Source organism: Giraffa tippelskirchi, chromosome 13, assembly GCF_054371585.1.
Source record: "Giraffa tippelskirchi isolate mGirTip1 chromosome 13, T2T-mGirTip1v1.2.pri, whole genome shotgun sequence".
Taxonomy (NCBI): domain Eukaryota; kingdom Metazoa; phylum Chordata; class Mammalia; order Artiodactyla; family Giraffidae; genus Giraffa; species Giraffa tippelskirchi.
Genome location: NC_137287.1, coordinates 109,993,065 through 110,006,667, shown reverse-complemented (window position 1 = coordinate 110,006,667; position 13,603 = coordinate 109,993,065). Strand labels below are relative to the sequence as shown.

The following is a 13,603-nucleotide window of genomic DNA, read 5'->3' as shown; positions in this document are numbered from 1 at the left end:
TGGGACACACAGGCCCTTGGTCAGAACATCAGCTGTCAGGTTTTGTTCCCCAGACTGCTTCAGCTGGACTTTATCACATCACCTGTTTGCAGATTCAGCACTTTTCCTGTTCCTGACCCATTCTTGACAAGGACTTGACCAACTACACATGGGGTACAGACTTTATCTTGGTATCAAAAGCCCGGACTCTGTGAGGCAGGCATGAGGTCTGATTGGTGGGCTTATCAAGGAGTCCGCTTTGCCTGCTCTCTGGAATTACATACGGTCCTTCTGAACTCGATGGCTCCATCAGATAATAGCTCAGGAGATGGTCCTTCATCGGGTATCTCAAGATACAAAATACCCATGACTTCACTATAGTGAAACTTATTAAGATACATTTTTAATATAAAGTGAAATTTACCTTTTGGTGTACAATTCTATGAAATCTGACAAATCCACAATTTTGTAACCACCACCACCATCAAGCTACAGAATGGCTCCGTTACCACCACCACCCCAAATTCCCTTGTGTCCCTTTGTAGACAACCCTAACCCTACCCCTAGAAACCACTGATTGGTTTCTGTTCCTATGGTTTTGTCTTTTCCAGGCAGTTGTCTGGTTTAAATCATGCAGCTTCACCCATGAGTCTTGCTGCTTTCACTTAGCAGAATGCATTTGAGATTCATCTATGTCATTAAATGTATCAGCTATTCACTCCTCACAACCAAACAGTATTTTATTGTATGGATGTACCACAACTTATTTATCCATGCACCAGCTGATGGACATTTGGGTTGTTACCAGTTTGGCATGGTAAATCTACTATAAACCTTCACACACAGGTTTTTGTGTTAACATCTCTTTTCATCACTCTTGGGTAAATGCTTAGGAGTAGGATTCCTAACTGCCATGAGTGTGTAACTTTCTAAGAAACCACCACACCATCTCCCAGGGAGGCTGGACCAATTTTGCACTCCTGCCAGCAATATACAAGAGCTCCAATTAATGTGCATTCTCACAGCCCTTGGCATTCAGTTTGTTTGCCAGTCTAATTGGCACAATACCTCAGATTTTACTTTGAATAAATGAGTGCCACACCTTTTCCCACTTTTAGCAACACTGTCAATTATCTATCCAGCCATTTTTCTTCTCTTTTGGTAAGAGAACCCAGATTTTGTTCATCCTCATCCTAGAGGTCATACCCTTCAGGGTAAGCTGAACTCCAGTCAGTGTGTGAATCCTGGTTTCTCCTCTTGGACTTCAATTGTGGCTCTGATGCTTACTAGCTGGTAGCCCTGCATAGCTACCTGAATTCTCAGAGTCTCTGGTCCTCAGGGATGATTGTAGAACCTACACTGAGAGTTGCTTTAAGAGCTGAATGAATCACTGCATGGAAGATCTTAGTTTTGTCCCCAGTACATAAATATTATCATTATTATATTACCAAATGATTTCTCTTTCCCTGCATTTTCCTGACTAACTCTAGTATTGAAAAGGTTAATATCCCCAGGCAAGAGGTATTTAAAGACAGTTAACCAGATTAAAATCTCACACAGATTTTTCAAAACCATTTAGTTGTCTCTTGAACAAATAAACTAACAAATATAAGAGGGCTTTGTTCTCTGAAAAAGAAGTCGCCATCCTAATAGGCTCATTGAAGAGATGCCTGGCTAGTTCCTCTGAATTGACTGTTTCCCTGATGTGGGTCTGCACAGACGTGCACATGTGGCAGCCACATCAGACTCTGGCATCAGTGGACAAGGTTTGGCCTGCAGTGGTATCTCCTCTCACCACAAGCCCAACCTGGGCCCAGTCCTGGCCTCTGGAACTCTTGTTACCCATTAGAATGAGGACTCTCCTCTTGACCAAAGAACTAAAGGGGTATAATTTCATTTTCGGACCATTTATCTTTTAACCTGAGTGGGTGATGAGACATCTGTCTTCTTAAAACAACTGTCTAATCCTCCCATTCAATTTAACTTCTAATAATACAGAGACCATTCCAGATACCATCCAAATAAAGGGAAAGTACTTATGCCAGGGTAAATAGGATATCAAGAAATTCTGACCTCTGCTTGTTGAGGCTTTTGCCCTATATTCCAGGAAGAGTTTTTCTAGAAAAGTTGCAGGTACCTCCCAAGAGTAACTAATTCATCAAAATATTTTAGAAGTGCCTCTCAAAAAAAAAAAAATGATCACTATCTTTATTAGAGCCATCAGGAGGAGGGTTCAGGACTCTGAAATTTAACCTTATTGTACACACTCACGGTTGAAAACCACTGCTTTAGAGCAGTTGGTGGGCTTCCCAGGTAGCTCAGTAGTAAAGAACCCACCTGCCAATGCAGGAGATACAAGAGATGTGGGTTCCATCCCTGGGTCAGGAAGATCACCTAGAGTAGAAACTGGCCACCTACTCCAGTATTCTTGCCTAGGAAATCCCATAGACAAAGGAGTCTGGCAGGCTACAATCTGTGAGGTTGCAAAGAGTCGGACATGACTGAGCAACTGAGCACTCACACATGCACACACACGCGAGCGCACACACAGCAGTTGGTAAAGTGTGGCCCATGGGTGAAACACTGTCAGCTGCTTGTTTTTGTAAATAAAGTTTTATTGGCACACAGCCACAGCCACTTGTTTGCATATTGCCTATGGCTGCTTTCATGCTAAAACAGCAGAGGTGAGCAGTTGCAACGAGAACCATGTGGCCCACAAAACCTAAAATATATACTATTTAGGTTCCTGGCTCTTTACAGGAAACGTTGGCCAACTCCTGCTTTCAGGAGAAGTCCTGGTGGTATCTCCAATTAAAGTCAGAGGAAATAGAAAGATAGTCTAGGTCTATTACTAGTGTATTGTCTTCCCTCCTTTCATTCTTTTGTGCATATGTTTTAAATAATTATGTCAGATAGCCTATATATGTATATGGCATCCACTAAGGGCCAGACTCTATGTTATGTCTTAAAAAATATAGTGATCCCCTTGGAACCCCTGTGAGGTTGGTAGTTATGACTTATTTTATCAAATCTAAGTCATCATTGATTAAAGACATCATTATTTTATGCACTATTAAGAAAGAAAAAAAACGCCACCAATTAAATCATAGCACAATATTCCCTGATGCCTTAGAAATTTTATTTTCTAATTATTAAAAAGCTCTTTTAGATTTATTTTTATGGCTCTTGGCATACATAAAAAATTATATGCAATACTACTGGTTAAGAGTTACAGTCTCTGGGGTCTTCTTCCAGGTTACTGACCACCCCCATTCTGCCAGTGACTTGCGGACACTCTCCTGATCTTATCAGAAAGTATCAACAAAGAGTTTTCAGACCAGGTTTTCATATGTGAAGGCAATGACAGCTATGTCCCAACTGTTACCTGGCCAAAAGTGTTTATAAGAGGCAATCAATCATAACCCGTTTTCAGATTTGGTAAATGGCTTTTAAAATATGCATAGCATAGAATTGATAAGATAGGGTTTATTACTTGCTGAAAAAGAAGTCAAGGGAGACAGAGTGGGTCCTAGCCAATAAGACCTCCCAAAGATGGGTTGAGCCAGAAGGAGCAGGAGGGGTTAGATCTCCTTTGTAATAGGGAGAACCAAGGATGGCCTCTAGCTACCCCATGTCCTCACTACATCATGCCACATGTACTTCAAGAAGCGGTCTGTTTCTACTTGACACTCTGATGCCTTTCAGGGTCCAGGTGTGGACCCATCAGTCTCTGAGCTCTAAGAGACATCACAGAGTGTCTGGGAAATGGCATGGAGCAGTGGTCCTGGCTCCTTAAATGAGCAAGTGAAGAAATTTACACAGGTGGGCAGAGAGGAGAGGCTTTCCCAGTGAAAGCTCTAGAAAACAATCCTCAGCGCCACCACCTGTGATCAAGGATGTCTGAAAGCCACAAGTGGGAAGATGTAGCCCTCCAGGAGCCTGACCCAGACTGGAGTATGCTCAAGGGAGGAACGTGGAAGAATTTCTTAGAATAAGCTTGGGCCTGTGGCATAACAGGGCTGTGTCTGCACCTAGACCTTGGGCTCCAGCCCCTGAGGACCCTAGAGGGCTTCTATGGAAATCCCCTGATTTTGTCTGCTCAGCATCATTATGTCAGGGAAGCAGCATTTCATGTGATTATATGGGGAATGTCAACCTCAAGCCTTGCCTTTTGCCTGAATGACCTCAAGAATGGGCGTGGCCAACTCTTCCATAAGTCACAATAGGTACTGAGTCTACTGCCCACAATACCTTTGGGATCCCAGGGAATGTTATGATCTCTATGGAAATCAAGAGAAAAAAAAAGGATATAAACCAGACTGTATTATATTTGTCCTTATAACAACACAGTTCAGTTCGGTTCAGCTGCTCAATTGTGTCCAACTCTTTGCGACCTCATGGACTGCAGCACGTCAGGCCTCCCTGTCCATCACCAACTCCTGGAGTTTATTCAAACTCGTGTCCATTGAGCCAGTGATGCAATCCAACCATCTCATCCTCTGTTGTCCCCTTCTCCTCCTGCCTTCAATCTTTCCCAGCATCAGAGTCTTTTCAAATGAGTCAGCTCTTCATATCAGGTGGCCAAAGTATTGGAGTTTCAGCTTCAACATCAGTCCTTCCAATGAACACCCAGGACTGATCTCCCTTAGGATGGACTGGTTGGATCTCCTTGCAGTCCAAGGGACTCTCAAGAGTCTTCTCCAACACCACAGTTCAAAAGCATCAATTCTTCGGCGCTCAGCTTTTTTTAAGTCCAACTCTCACGTCCATACATGACTACTAGAAAAACCATAGCCTTGACTATATAGACTTTTTTGGCAAAGTAACGTCTCTGCTTTTTAATATGCTGTCTAGGTTGGTCATAACTTTTCTCCCAAAGAGTAAGAGTCTTTTAATTTCATGGCTGCAGTCACCATCTGCACATAGTAGTGAAATAGAATTCTCAATTTTTTTTCTGATAGAAAATGGGGCCCACAAAAGCATAACTGTTCCAGGTCCATAAAAGTTATGAGGGGCCCTGAGAGTAGACATGTGACAGAGATCATGCCCCTCAGGAGCACTCCCAAAAACCTGGCTCTAGGGACATGAGTTATATAGACAGCAGGGCCAAGAGAGGGACTAGTCTGCCATATTGGTCTTAGAAATGCACATAAATCAGAAACCCTGGAAGGAGGCACAAGCTCACACCATTGTTTACCTCTGCACAGTAGAGAGACTAGGACTGTAGCCTGGGAAATTAAGTTGGTTTTGTTTGTTTATTCAGCCAATCAAAACAGGAACTAAATAATAATAATAAAATAATAATAAAAACTCCACCAAAAGCAAATAGCAAATATAGCAAATGAATACTATTATCAAAACTGGATTGGGAGGGAGATTACTGTTTATTTATTATTTCTGTGTACACATTATATTACATTACATTATATTATGTTTCTGTGTATTTTTAATTTTTCAAAAAAAAGTACCCATTTACCCTTGAACCAACAATCACAGGAACCACTCTGGGCCCTATTCTTTCTGAGGCTTGGTGGCTTAATTTTTCCTTTGATTCTGCAAACTACTTTTATAATTAGGTTCTTTCCTCACTTCCTTCCATTTAATCAAGATGCTGTTTCTGTTGCTTGCCGTCAAGAAATCTTAATCCAATCAAGTGTACTTGTACTGCCAATACTGATGATAGAGATGAAAATTTTTCTAGGGTAGCAGAGGCCCTTTAACTTGGCTTTCACCCAGTCTAGAGGCCCTTAAAATGTCAGTTACATATGGTAGGGGTGAGCTTGGATGAACAGTGGTCCAGGCTTACTGGTCTACCTTGACATCATCCCAAACTGCATCCTGAGCAAAGTTACACAAGCAAAAGGAGCCTTCCTGATCAAGGGAATTGGGATTGGGGAATAGGAAAAGGGACATGTGCATGCAAAAGGGACAGTCACATTTATTAAGTATCAGGTGGTTTTGGGGGTACTTCTCCAGCATCTCCTGAAAACCCTGAACATCTTATGATTCAGATCTGCGAGTAATGAATAGTGATCGCATAATTTATCATTCAAACCAAGATTTCATTTAAGAATGAAAGAGGGTTCTCTTATAATTACGTTGGGACAGATATAAACAAAAAATTCCAGGCAAATTGAGACTTGTGGTCACCCTACTTATGAAGCTGAGTTACGTGCCTTGTGTAAGGAGGTCACACAACTACCTTTGGCTGAATTGGGATCTGGGTGCAATTGGTTTTATCTCTAAGGAAAGAACATTTCTTGGGAATTCTGAGAAGCCCATGTATTTGTATAGGGCTTCCCAGGCAGCGCTAATGGTAAAGAATCTGCCTGCCCATGCAGGAGACTAAGAAATATGGGCTCAATCCCTGGGTAGGGAAGATCCCCTGGAGGACAAATGGCAAATAGCAACCCACTCCATTATTCTTGCCTGGAGAATTCCATGGACAGAGGAGCCTGGCAAGCTACAGTCCGTAGGGTAACAGAGTCAGACACAACTGGAGCAATTTACCATTCAAGTATTTACGTGCATAACCGTGTTCCCCCCAAACTCATATGATGAAGCCCTGGTCCCCAGTACCTGAGAATATAACCATATTCGGAAATACAGGTAAAAGGAGTGGTTAAATTAAAATGAAGTCTTCAGGGTGGGCTTTAATCCAGTCTGACTGGTGTCCTCATATGAAAAGGAAATTTGTACACACAAAGAGACACAAGGGATGCGCTTGCCCAGAGAAAGAGATGTGATCTTACAGCCAGACGTCACCATATGCAAACCAGGGAGAGAGGCCTCAGGAGAAACCCAACCTGCAGATATTAATACGCTGACTTCTAGCCCTTCAGGAAGGTGAGAAATATCTGTCCTTTAAGGCATTCAGTCTGTAGTACTTTGCTCTGGTGGTCTTAGCAAACTAACACACCACATATGAATTGGAAACAAAAAGCAGTGCTAGGGCTTCCCTGGTAGTCCAGTGGCTAAGAATCCACCTTGCAATGCAGGGGACACTAGTTCAATCTCTGATTTGGGGAGATCCCACATGCTACAGGGCAACTAAGCCTGTACACCACAACTACTAAGCCCGCACTCTAGAGCCCATTCTTTGCAACAAGAGAGAAGCCTTCACACCATAACTAGAGTATCCCCCATGTGCTGCGACCAGAGAAAAGCCTGTGCAGCAATGAAGGCCAAGTGCAGTTAAAATAATAATACTACTAATAAAAATAAAATAAATTTAAAAGAAAATTTTTAAAATGATGCTAGAGAATCTTCTGGGATTCTAAAATCTTGGCCCCTCACCTTTGCCTGCATCCCTATGGATCAGCAGTAAAGTCCAGTTTACCATAAAGAGACTCATGAGCTTGCATCCTTGGACAGCAAAGGAGGGGGAGCATGTCCCCCAGACTGTAGCTGTATCAGGTGCCAGGAACATCCAAAGGGACAGGAGGAGTGGTGGCAGTCCTGAAGAGGAAAGAGAAAGAAGCTGTGTCCAGGGAGCCGGCTTCGCCCCGAGCAGTGCAGCCCCCTCCCCGTCCCTTCCCTCCCGGGTCCCAAGTCCCACACCCCACCCCCGCAGGCATTAAAGTCAGAAGGTCTGCGCTCCATCCCCCACCCCCACCAGACACCAGGGAGATTCAATTACATTTAGAGACACAATGTCTGCCTCCCCTGGATTAATTTCCGGATCCTGCCAAAGCTTGTCCTTATCTCGTTTCTCTTGCTGAGAGTAAGAACCCTATAAAATCATCTCTATCAGGGACCAAGAAATGAGCCAGGGCAAGGCACACACAAGGATCAGGGCCCCGGATCTCTCTGGGTTCAAACCTTACTTGTCTTCTCACATACATCTGGGAAGGGCCCAAGCATGACAGTCTGCCACAGAACTCACATACCTCCTTTCTGTGTAAAACAGTCCATCCTGTCAGGGAAGTGGGTAGGAGCCTGACACACTGTGGGCATGAGTTACATAATAATATTGGCTAAAAGTCCCCCAAATGCCAGCCCTGGAGCCATTCTCCTTTCACAGAGCTTTATTGTTGTTATTCAGTAAGTTGTATCTGACTCTTTGCAACTCCATGGACCCAGCATACCAGGCTCCTCTGTCCTCCACTGTCTCCCAGAGTTTGCTCAAATTCATGTCCGTTGAGTCGGTGATGCTATCTAACCATCTCATCCTCTGCTGCCTCCTTCTTCTTTTGCTTTCAATCTTTCCCAGCACTGGGGTCTTTTCCAATGAGTCGGCTCTTCAAGTCAGGTGGCCAAAGTATCGGAGCTTCAGCATCAGTCCTTCCAATGAATATTCAGGGTTGTTTTCCATTAGGACTGACTGATTTGGTCTTCTTGCTGTCCAAGGGACTCTCAAGTGTCTTCTCCAGCACCTCATATAACAGTAATTAAAACAGCAGAAGCTAGTACTTACAGAATGCTTAGGAAGCAACCCCTCACTTACATTACCTTATTTAATCCTCGCAACAGCCCCATGAGACAGGGCTGCCTGTCTACATACGATGACATGTTTATCCCCATTTTGCAGACCGGTAAACTGTGGCTTACAGAAACTAAGCAACTTGGTCCGAGTCCTGTAGCTGGCAAGAAGAAAAACAAAAATCCCTTTAATGCTAATACCCATGTATCAGCAATTGTCATAAAAATCAGAATGTAAGGCACTCCATGCGGTAGCAAATGATGTCCAAATTTTGACTGATACTATGAATCAAAAAGTAAATAAAATATTAATTGAGTAAATCTGTGTAGTCACAATTTTCAGGCATTATTTTAGTTAATCTGCACAGCAAGCCTATGACCTGAGTACTTTTATCACCACCACCATTTTACAGATAAAAAAATTGAAGCTTGCCAGGGCTCCCCAGCAGAGAAGTGAAAAAGCTCAAATATGAACCAAGGTATCCTGAGTTCAGAACTCCTATTCTAAGCACAACACTCTCTGACCCTTCCTGTGACTGAGATGTTTTGCTGGCTGAGCAGTGAGCTCTGAGTGTGAAGCCAGAGATATATGAAGTGGTAGGAGCAGAGCGCTAAGTTGTAATGTGTACCCTGGGGCTTAGCTTCAGAGTCTGAGATACCCCAACTCCAATTTAAGACGTGTGTCTCCCCTCCCCAGCTCAAATTCCCCAGGCTGGCTGGACAGGATTGGATTTCTTGGATGTTGTACTGTTTAATGTTCTTTCAAAGTGTGTTAGACCCCATCGCCCGCAGTTACTCCCAGGTGCAAAATTGTATGCACAAACAGTTACAGCAGCAATTTACTGACTGTGAGCTCAATCAGCCAATTGTGAGCACAATTAGCTGCTCTCTGCTCATTTGGAAGGAGCCAGGGTGATGATTGCCTCTGCAATTAGCCAGTTGTGGGCAGCTCCATTTGCTCATGCAATTGTGCACCCTCAAACATTTGAATGTGCAAAAGTGGCACATGCTCTTTGGGCTCCAAGCATGCAACCTGATGTCCACTCACCAGTCTCTGTACTTATCCATGATGGCCTGCCTCCTGAAGCAGTTTGGAAACTGTAGCCTTAGGAAAAGATAAGATACCATGACTGAGATCAAATCTCAAGGAATGCTACATAGCCAAAAAAACAAATCTTTCCATATTTTGGCACAGGACAAGGGACAGAGATGAGACACTATCTTGGGCTGGCTTAGAGAAAGTCGTGGTCAGGGTTGGGAAGACCTAAATATAAACATAAGGTACTCTTGAAAGTGAAAGTCGCTTAACTGTGTCCAACTCTTTATGACCCCATGGACTATAAAGTCCATGGAATTCTCCAGGCCAGAATACTGGAGTAGGTAACTGTTCCCTTCTCCAGGGGATCTTCCCAACCCAGGGATCGAACCCAGGTCTCCCACACTGCAGGCGGATTCTTGTAGCTCAGAGGGTAAAGAATCTGCCTGCAGCACAGGAGACCAGGTTCACTCCCTGGGTCAGGCCACGGTTTGATCCCCAGATCGGGAAGATACCCTGGAGAAGGGAATGGCAATCCACTCCAGTATTCTTGCCTGGAGAATCCCCATGGACAGAAGAGTCTAGTGGGCTACAGTCCATGGGGTCACAAAGAGTTGGACACGACTTAGCAACTAATACACAAACATGAATAATCTGTGTCTAAGAGAGATCCATCCAAAAATGTATCATCTCAGAATGGGGAGCCTTTGGCATTATCAGAAGGATGTGAGTTCAAGATTCTGAAAATACTAGAAACTGAATCAACTGGGGTAACTGAAGTGTCATGTAAGTCACTGGTGCAATCAACAATTTTTCTCTCCCCTCTTCCTGTTTCCTGCTTAAAAAGAAAACACATCCTCCCACTAAAGCTGGGCAGATTCCTGACCACCTGTTCCTACTGAGGGAAAGCTGGAAACTTACAGATTTTTTTATTGCAGCTGTCCACAAAATGAGCTACACTGTGACTGGATTTGTTCTAGTTTTCCTTTGGCTTTGAATTAATTAAAAAGAAAAGTTCACTATATTTTAGCAAGACTTTTCTGCATTGATAGTCTTTTTTACCTAGAAGCAAGACATCTGTAGGTTTGTGAAGGAAATCGAAAGGAAATGAGACTCAGAGTTTGGTTAACCCAGCTGTTCTGTGAGCCTTCTGTAACTTGAAGGGTACCTGTCTACTCGCCAACTATTCTTAAAACTGCGAGAACAATGAAACATTTTTTGTAATATCCAAAATGTGCAAACAACCTAAAAGCCCATCAACTGACAGTGGATAAATAAAATGTGGTATATCCATACAATAGAATATCATTCTGCCTTAAAAAGTAGTGAAGTACTGATATATCATGCAACATGAGTGAACCCTGAAAACATTGTTAAGCGAAAGAAGCCAGACATGAAAGGCTACATAAGGTATGATTCCATATAGACGTGTTTAGAAGCAGCAAATCCATGGAGATAAAAAGCGGATTAGTTGTTGCCAACATGTAGGAGGTAGGACTAATGAGGGACTCCTAATGGATTTGGGGACATTCTTGGGGTGATGGAAATGTTCTGGATTTAGATAATGAAATTCGATAGTTGAATAACCTTTCAAATATACTGTCATCATGGAATTGCATGTTTTGAAGGGTTGAGTTTCATGGTAAGCGAATTACATCTCAATTACAAAAAACTATTAGAGTAGAGAAAATTTTCTCCTCGGAAGATTAGAAGTAGCTGAACCAGATTAGAAGATTTGAAGTAGTCTGAGAACATTCTTGCATTGACTTGTCCACCAGCCACTCAGAGAACCCTGGGAAATAGCCATTGCAGGGAAGAAAGAACTTAAAAGTCATTACCGATGTAGGTCACAGCCAAAAATCATTAAAACAGTTACTATATACCAGATTATTTAGTAAGCATTGAAAAGAAAGGTTCAATGTCTTTTGATCTAGTGGTAAGGTCACAGGGTGAGGGTAGATTTCAAAAACATTGGTAGACTACTCCCTGGGTCAATATTTCCAAATTTCCATTCAAAATGTTGAGGCACGTAAGACAACATTTTCCTGGACCAGAATGGAAAGCAAAGGTTTACAAGAGAATTTTCCTGAGCCGATGGCTTTTAGCCAGGACCAAGCCAGCTCAGTCAAGAGGGTGTTTTGGTTCCTTTCATTTCCTTTATTGAGTACACTGAACTTCCTACTCTTCTTTACATGATATGGATTTTAAGATAGGCAGACAGGCAGACAGTTGGCTAAGCCAGGAGTCTCAAGTTAAGTACAAAGGGAGGCATAGGCACTCTAAATTAACATTCACCTTCTCCTGTCAAATGGCTCCCCAAGGAGCTATAGACAGAAAGGACAACAAAGTGCAAAACAAACACTGTGCTATTAATAACTAGACAACTCAGCGTCGCAGTCCTCTCTACATCCCACCATTCTGAAACGTACTTCTTGAAAGTGGTCCCTTCGCACACAACTCCATTTCTTCACTTCACTGTCATTCACACTTCTCTCTGATATCTGTCCTCATGACTCCCCCATTCAGTATTTGGTTAATTATGCAAGAAACACACGAATCCTACTAAACTTATCTCATCCCCACTGTGCAATTCATGGTTCAGATCTATAATCCCTTTGTTCAATTTCTTAAATTTCCCTCAAACATATCTATTCTTGTGCCACTTTAAACCAGGCCACCACCATCTTGTCTCAAATGACCTCAGAGACTTTCTCGTTGACCTGATCTTATCCACACTTGCCCTGCATCATAACTGATCCAAGTTAAAATAATTCATTGGTCCCTTGGTTAAAACTCTAACCAAGAGAGTCTCCCTGACATATACACACTACCATGTATAAAGTAGATAGCTAGTGGGAAACTGCTGTATAACACAGGGAACTCAGCTCACTGCTCTGTAATGACCTAGAGGGGTGGGATGGGGGTGGAGGGAGGCTCAAGAAAGAGCAATAAATATATATATACATACAGCTGGCCAGTGGAGTGTGAGCAGAAGTGATATAAGCTGCTGAGTCTTACATTCAGCTACACACTGGAATCACCTAGAGAAATTTAAAACATACTGATGCATGAATCTCAACCTCCTGAAATTCTGATTTAATTGGTATTGGACACAGCCTGGATATTGAAAAAAATTTAAAGTTCCCCTGATGATTCTAAGATGGAGCAAAGTTTGAGATCTGATGAAAGTCACTCCCAGGTCTGGTCCTTAAAACCATTTGTTTTTTTCATACTCTCCTTTGGAGACCTCAGAGACCAGCCAATCCAAACACTGTAAGCTGTCAGCTTGAGCATCTGAGCAATGTGCATCTCTTGATTGGACTTGTAATTTGAACAAGAAGTACATCTCCATTCATTCTAAAATTAATCTGCTATCACAGCACAGCCTTCTGACTAATACAGTGAAAAATCACAGAAAGTCAAAACTACCTTCATCATGCATTAAGGAATTGTCCTCAATGGAGTGGCCAACACAGCCCTGTTTTTTCTCCACCACTGACACAGATCACTGCTTCTTCAGAGCATAGAATAATTTGGCTGACTTTAAGAAGATATAGTCTAGAAAACATGAATTATAAATACTAAAATCACAGTGAGATATTCACAGCACAAAGAAGCAGGCAGAAATTGCAACCTGCCAAAAGGACAGTGAGTTCACATTGCCTTTCTCACACTCGTGACAGGATAGTAGTTCTCCACCTGGGTTATGTTATTTAGAAGTACCTTTGGAGTTTTTAAAATACATCCATGGTCATGGCATTACAGATATTGTGATGACACATTAATACTACAGCTACTTCTACAAGGTTTGATTCATGGAGTTAAAAATGAGAAGCATCTATCCCTTTAACCGAGTGTTTCTAAACCTTGATCTGGATATTTACCAAATCGGTACCATGCTTTGTCTCCGAGCCACTCAATGGGCTTAGACTTTATTCTTGATTTACCTTTCACATTCTGCTATATCATGTTGTTAGGCATTGAACAAACAAAATACAGGGAGGGTAGATGAATCTCAAAAATAGTATTTTTAACAAAAGACATCATAAAATGTACCTACCATACAATTTCATTTGCATGAAGTTCAAGAACAGGTCAACTGGTCTATGACAATAGTAATCAGAACAGTGGTTGCTTATTTTGGGGGTAGGTTGTAGATATGACTGA

The 13,603-nt window shown here is 42.4% G+C and overlaps 1 protein-coding gene across 5 annotated transcripts in view; it reads left to right on the top strand.

Moving 5' to 3' along the window:
• LOC145531670 (uncharacterized) overlaps positions 1-13,603 on the top strand; it is a 90,708-nt gene that overhangs the window by 16,395 nt on the left and 60,710 nt on the right. The window lies entirely within an intron of this gene.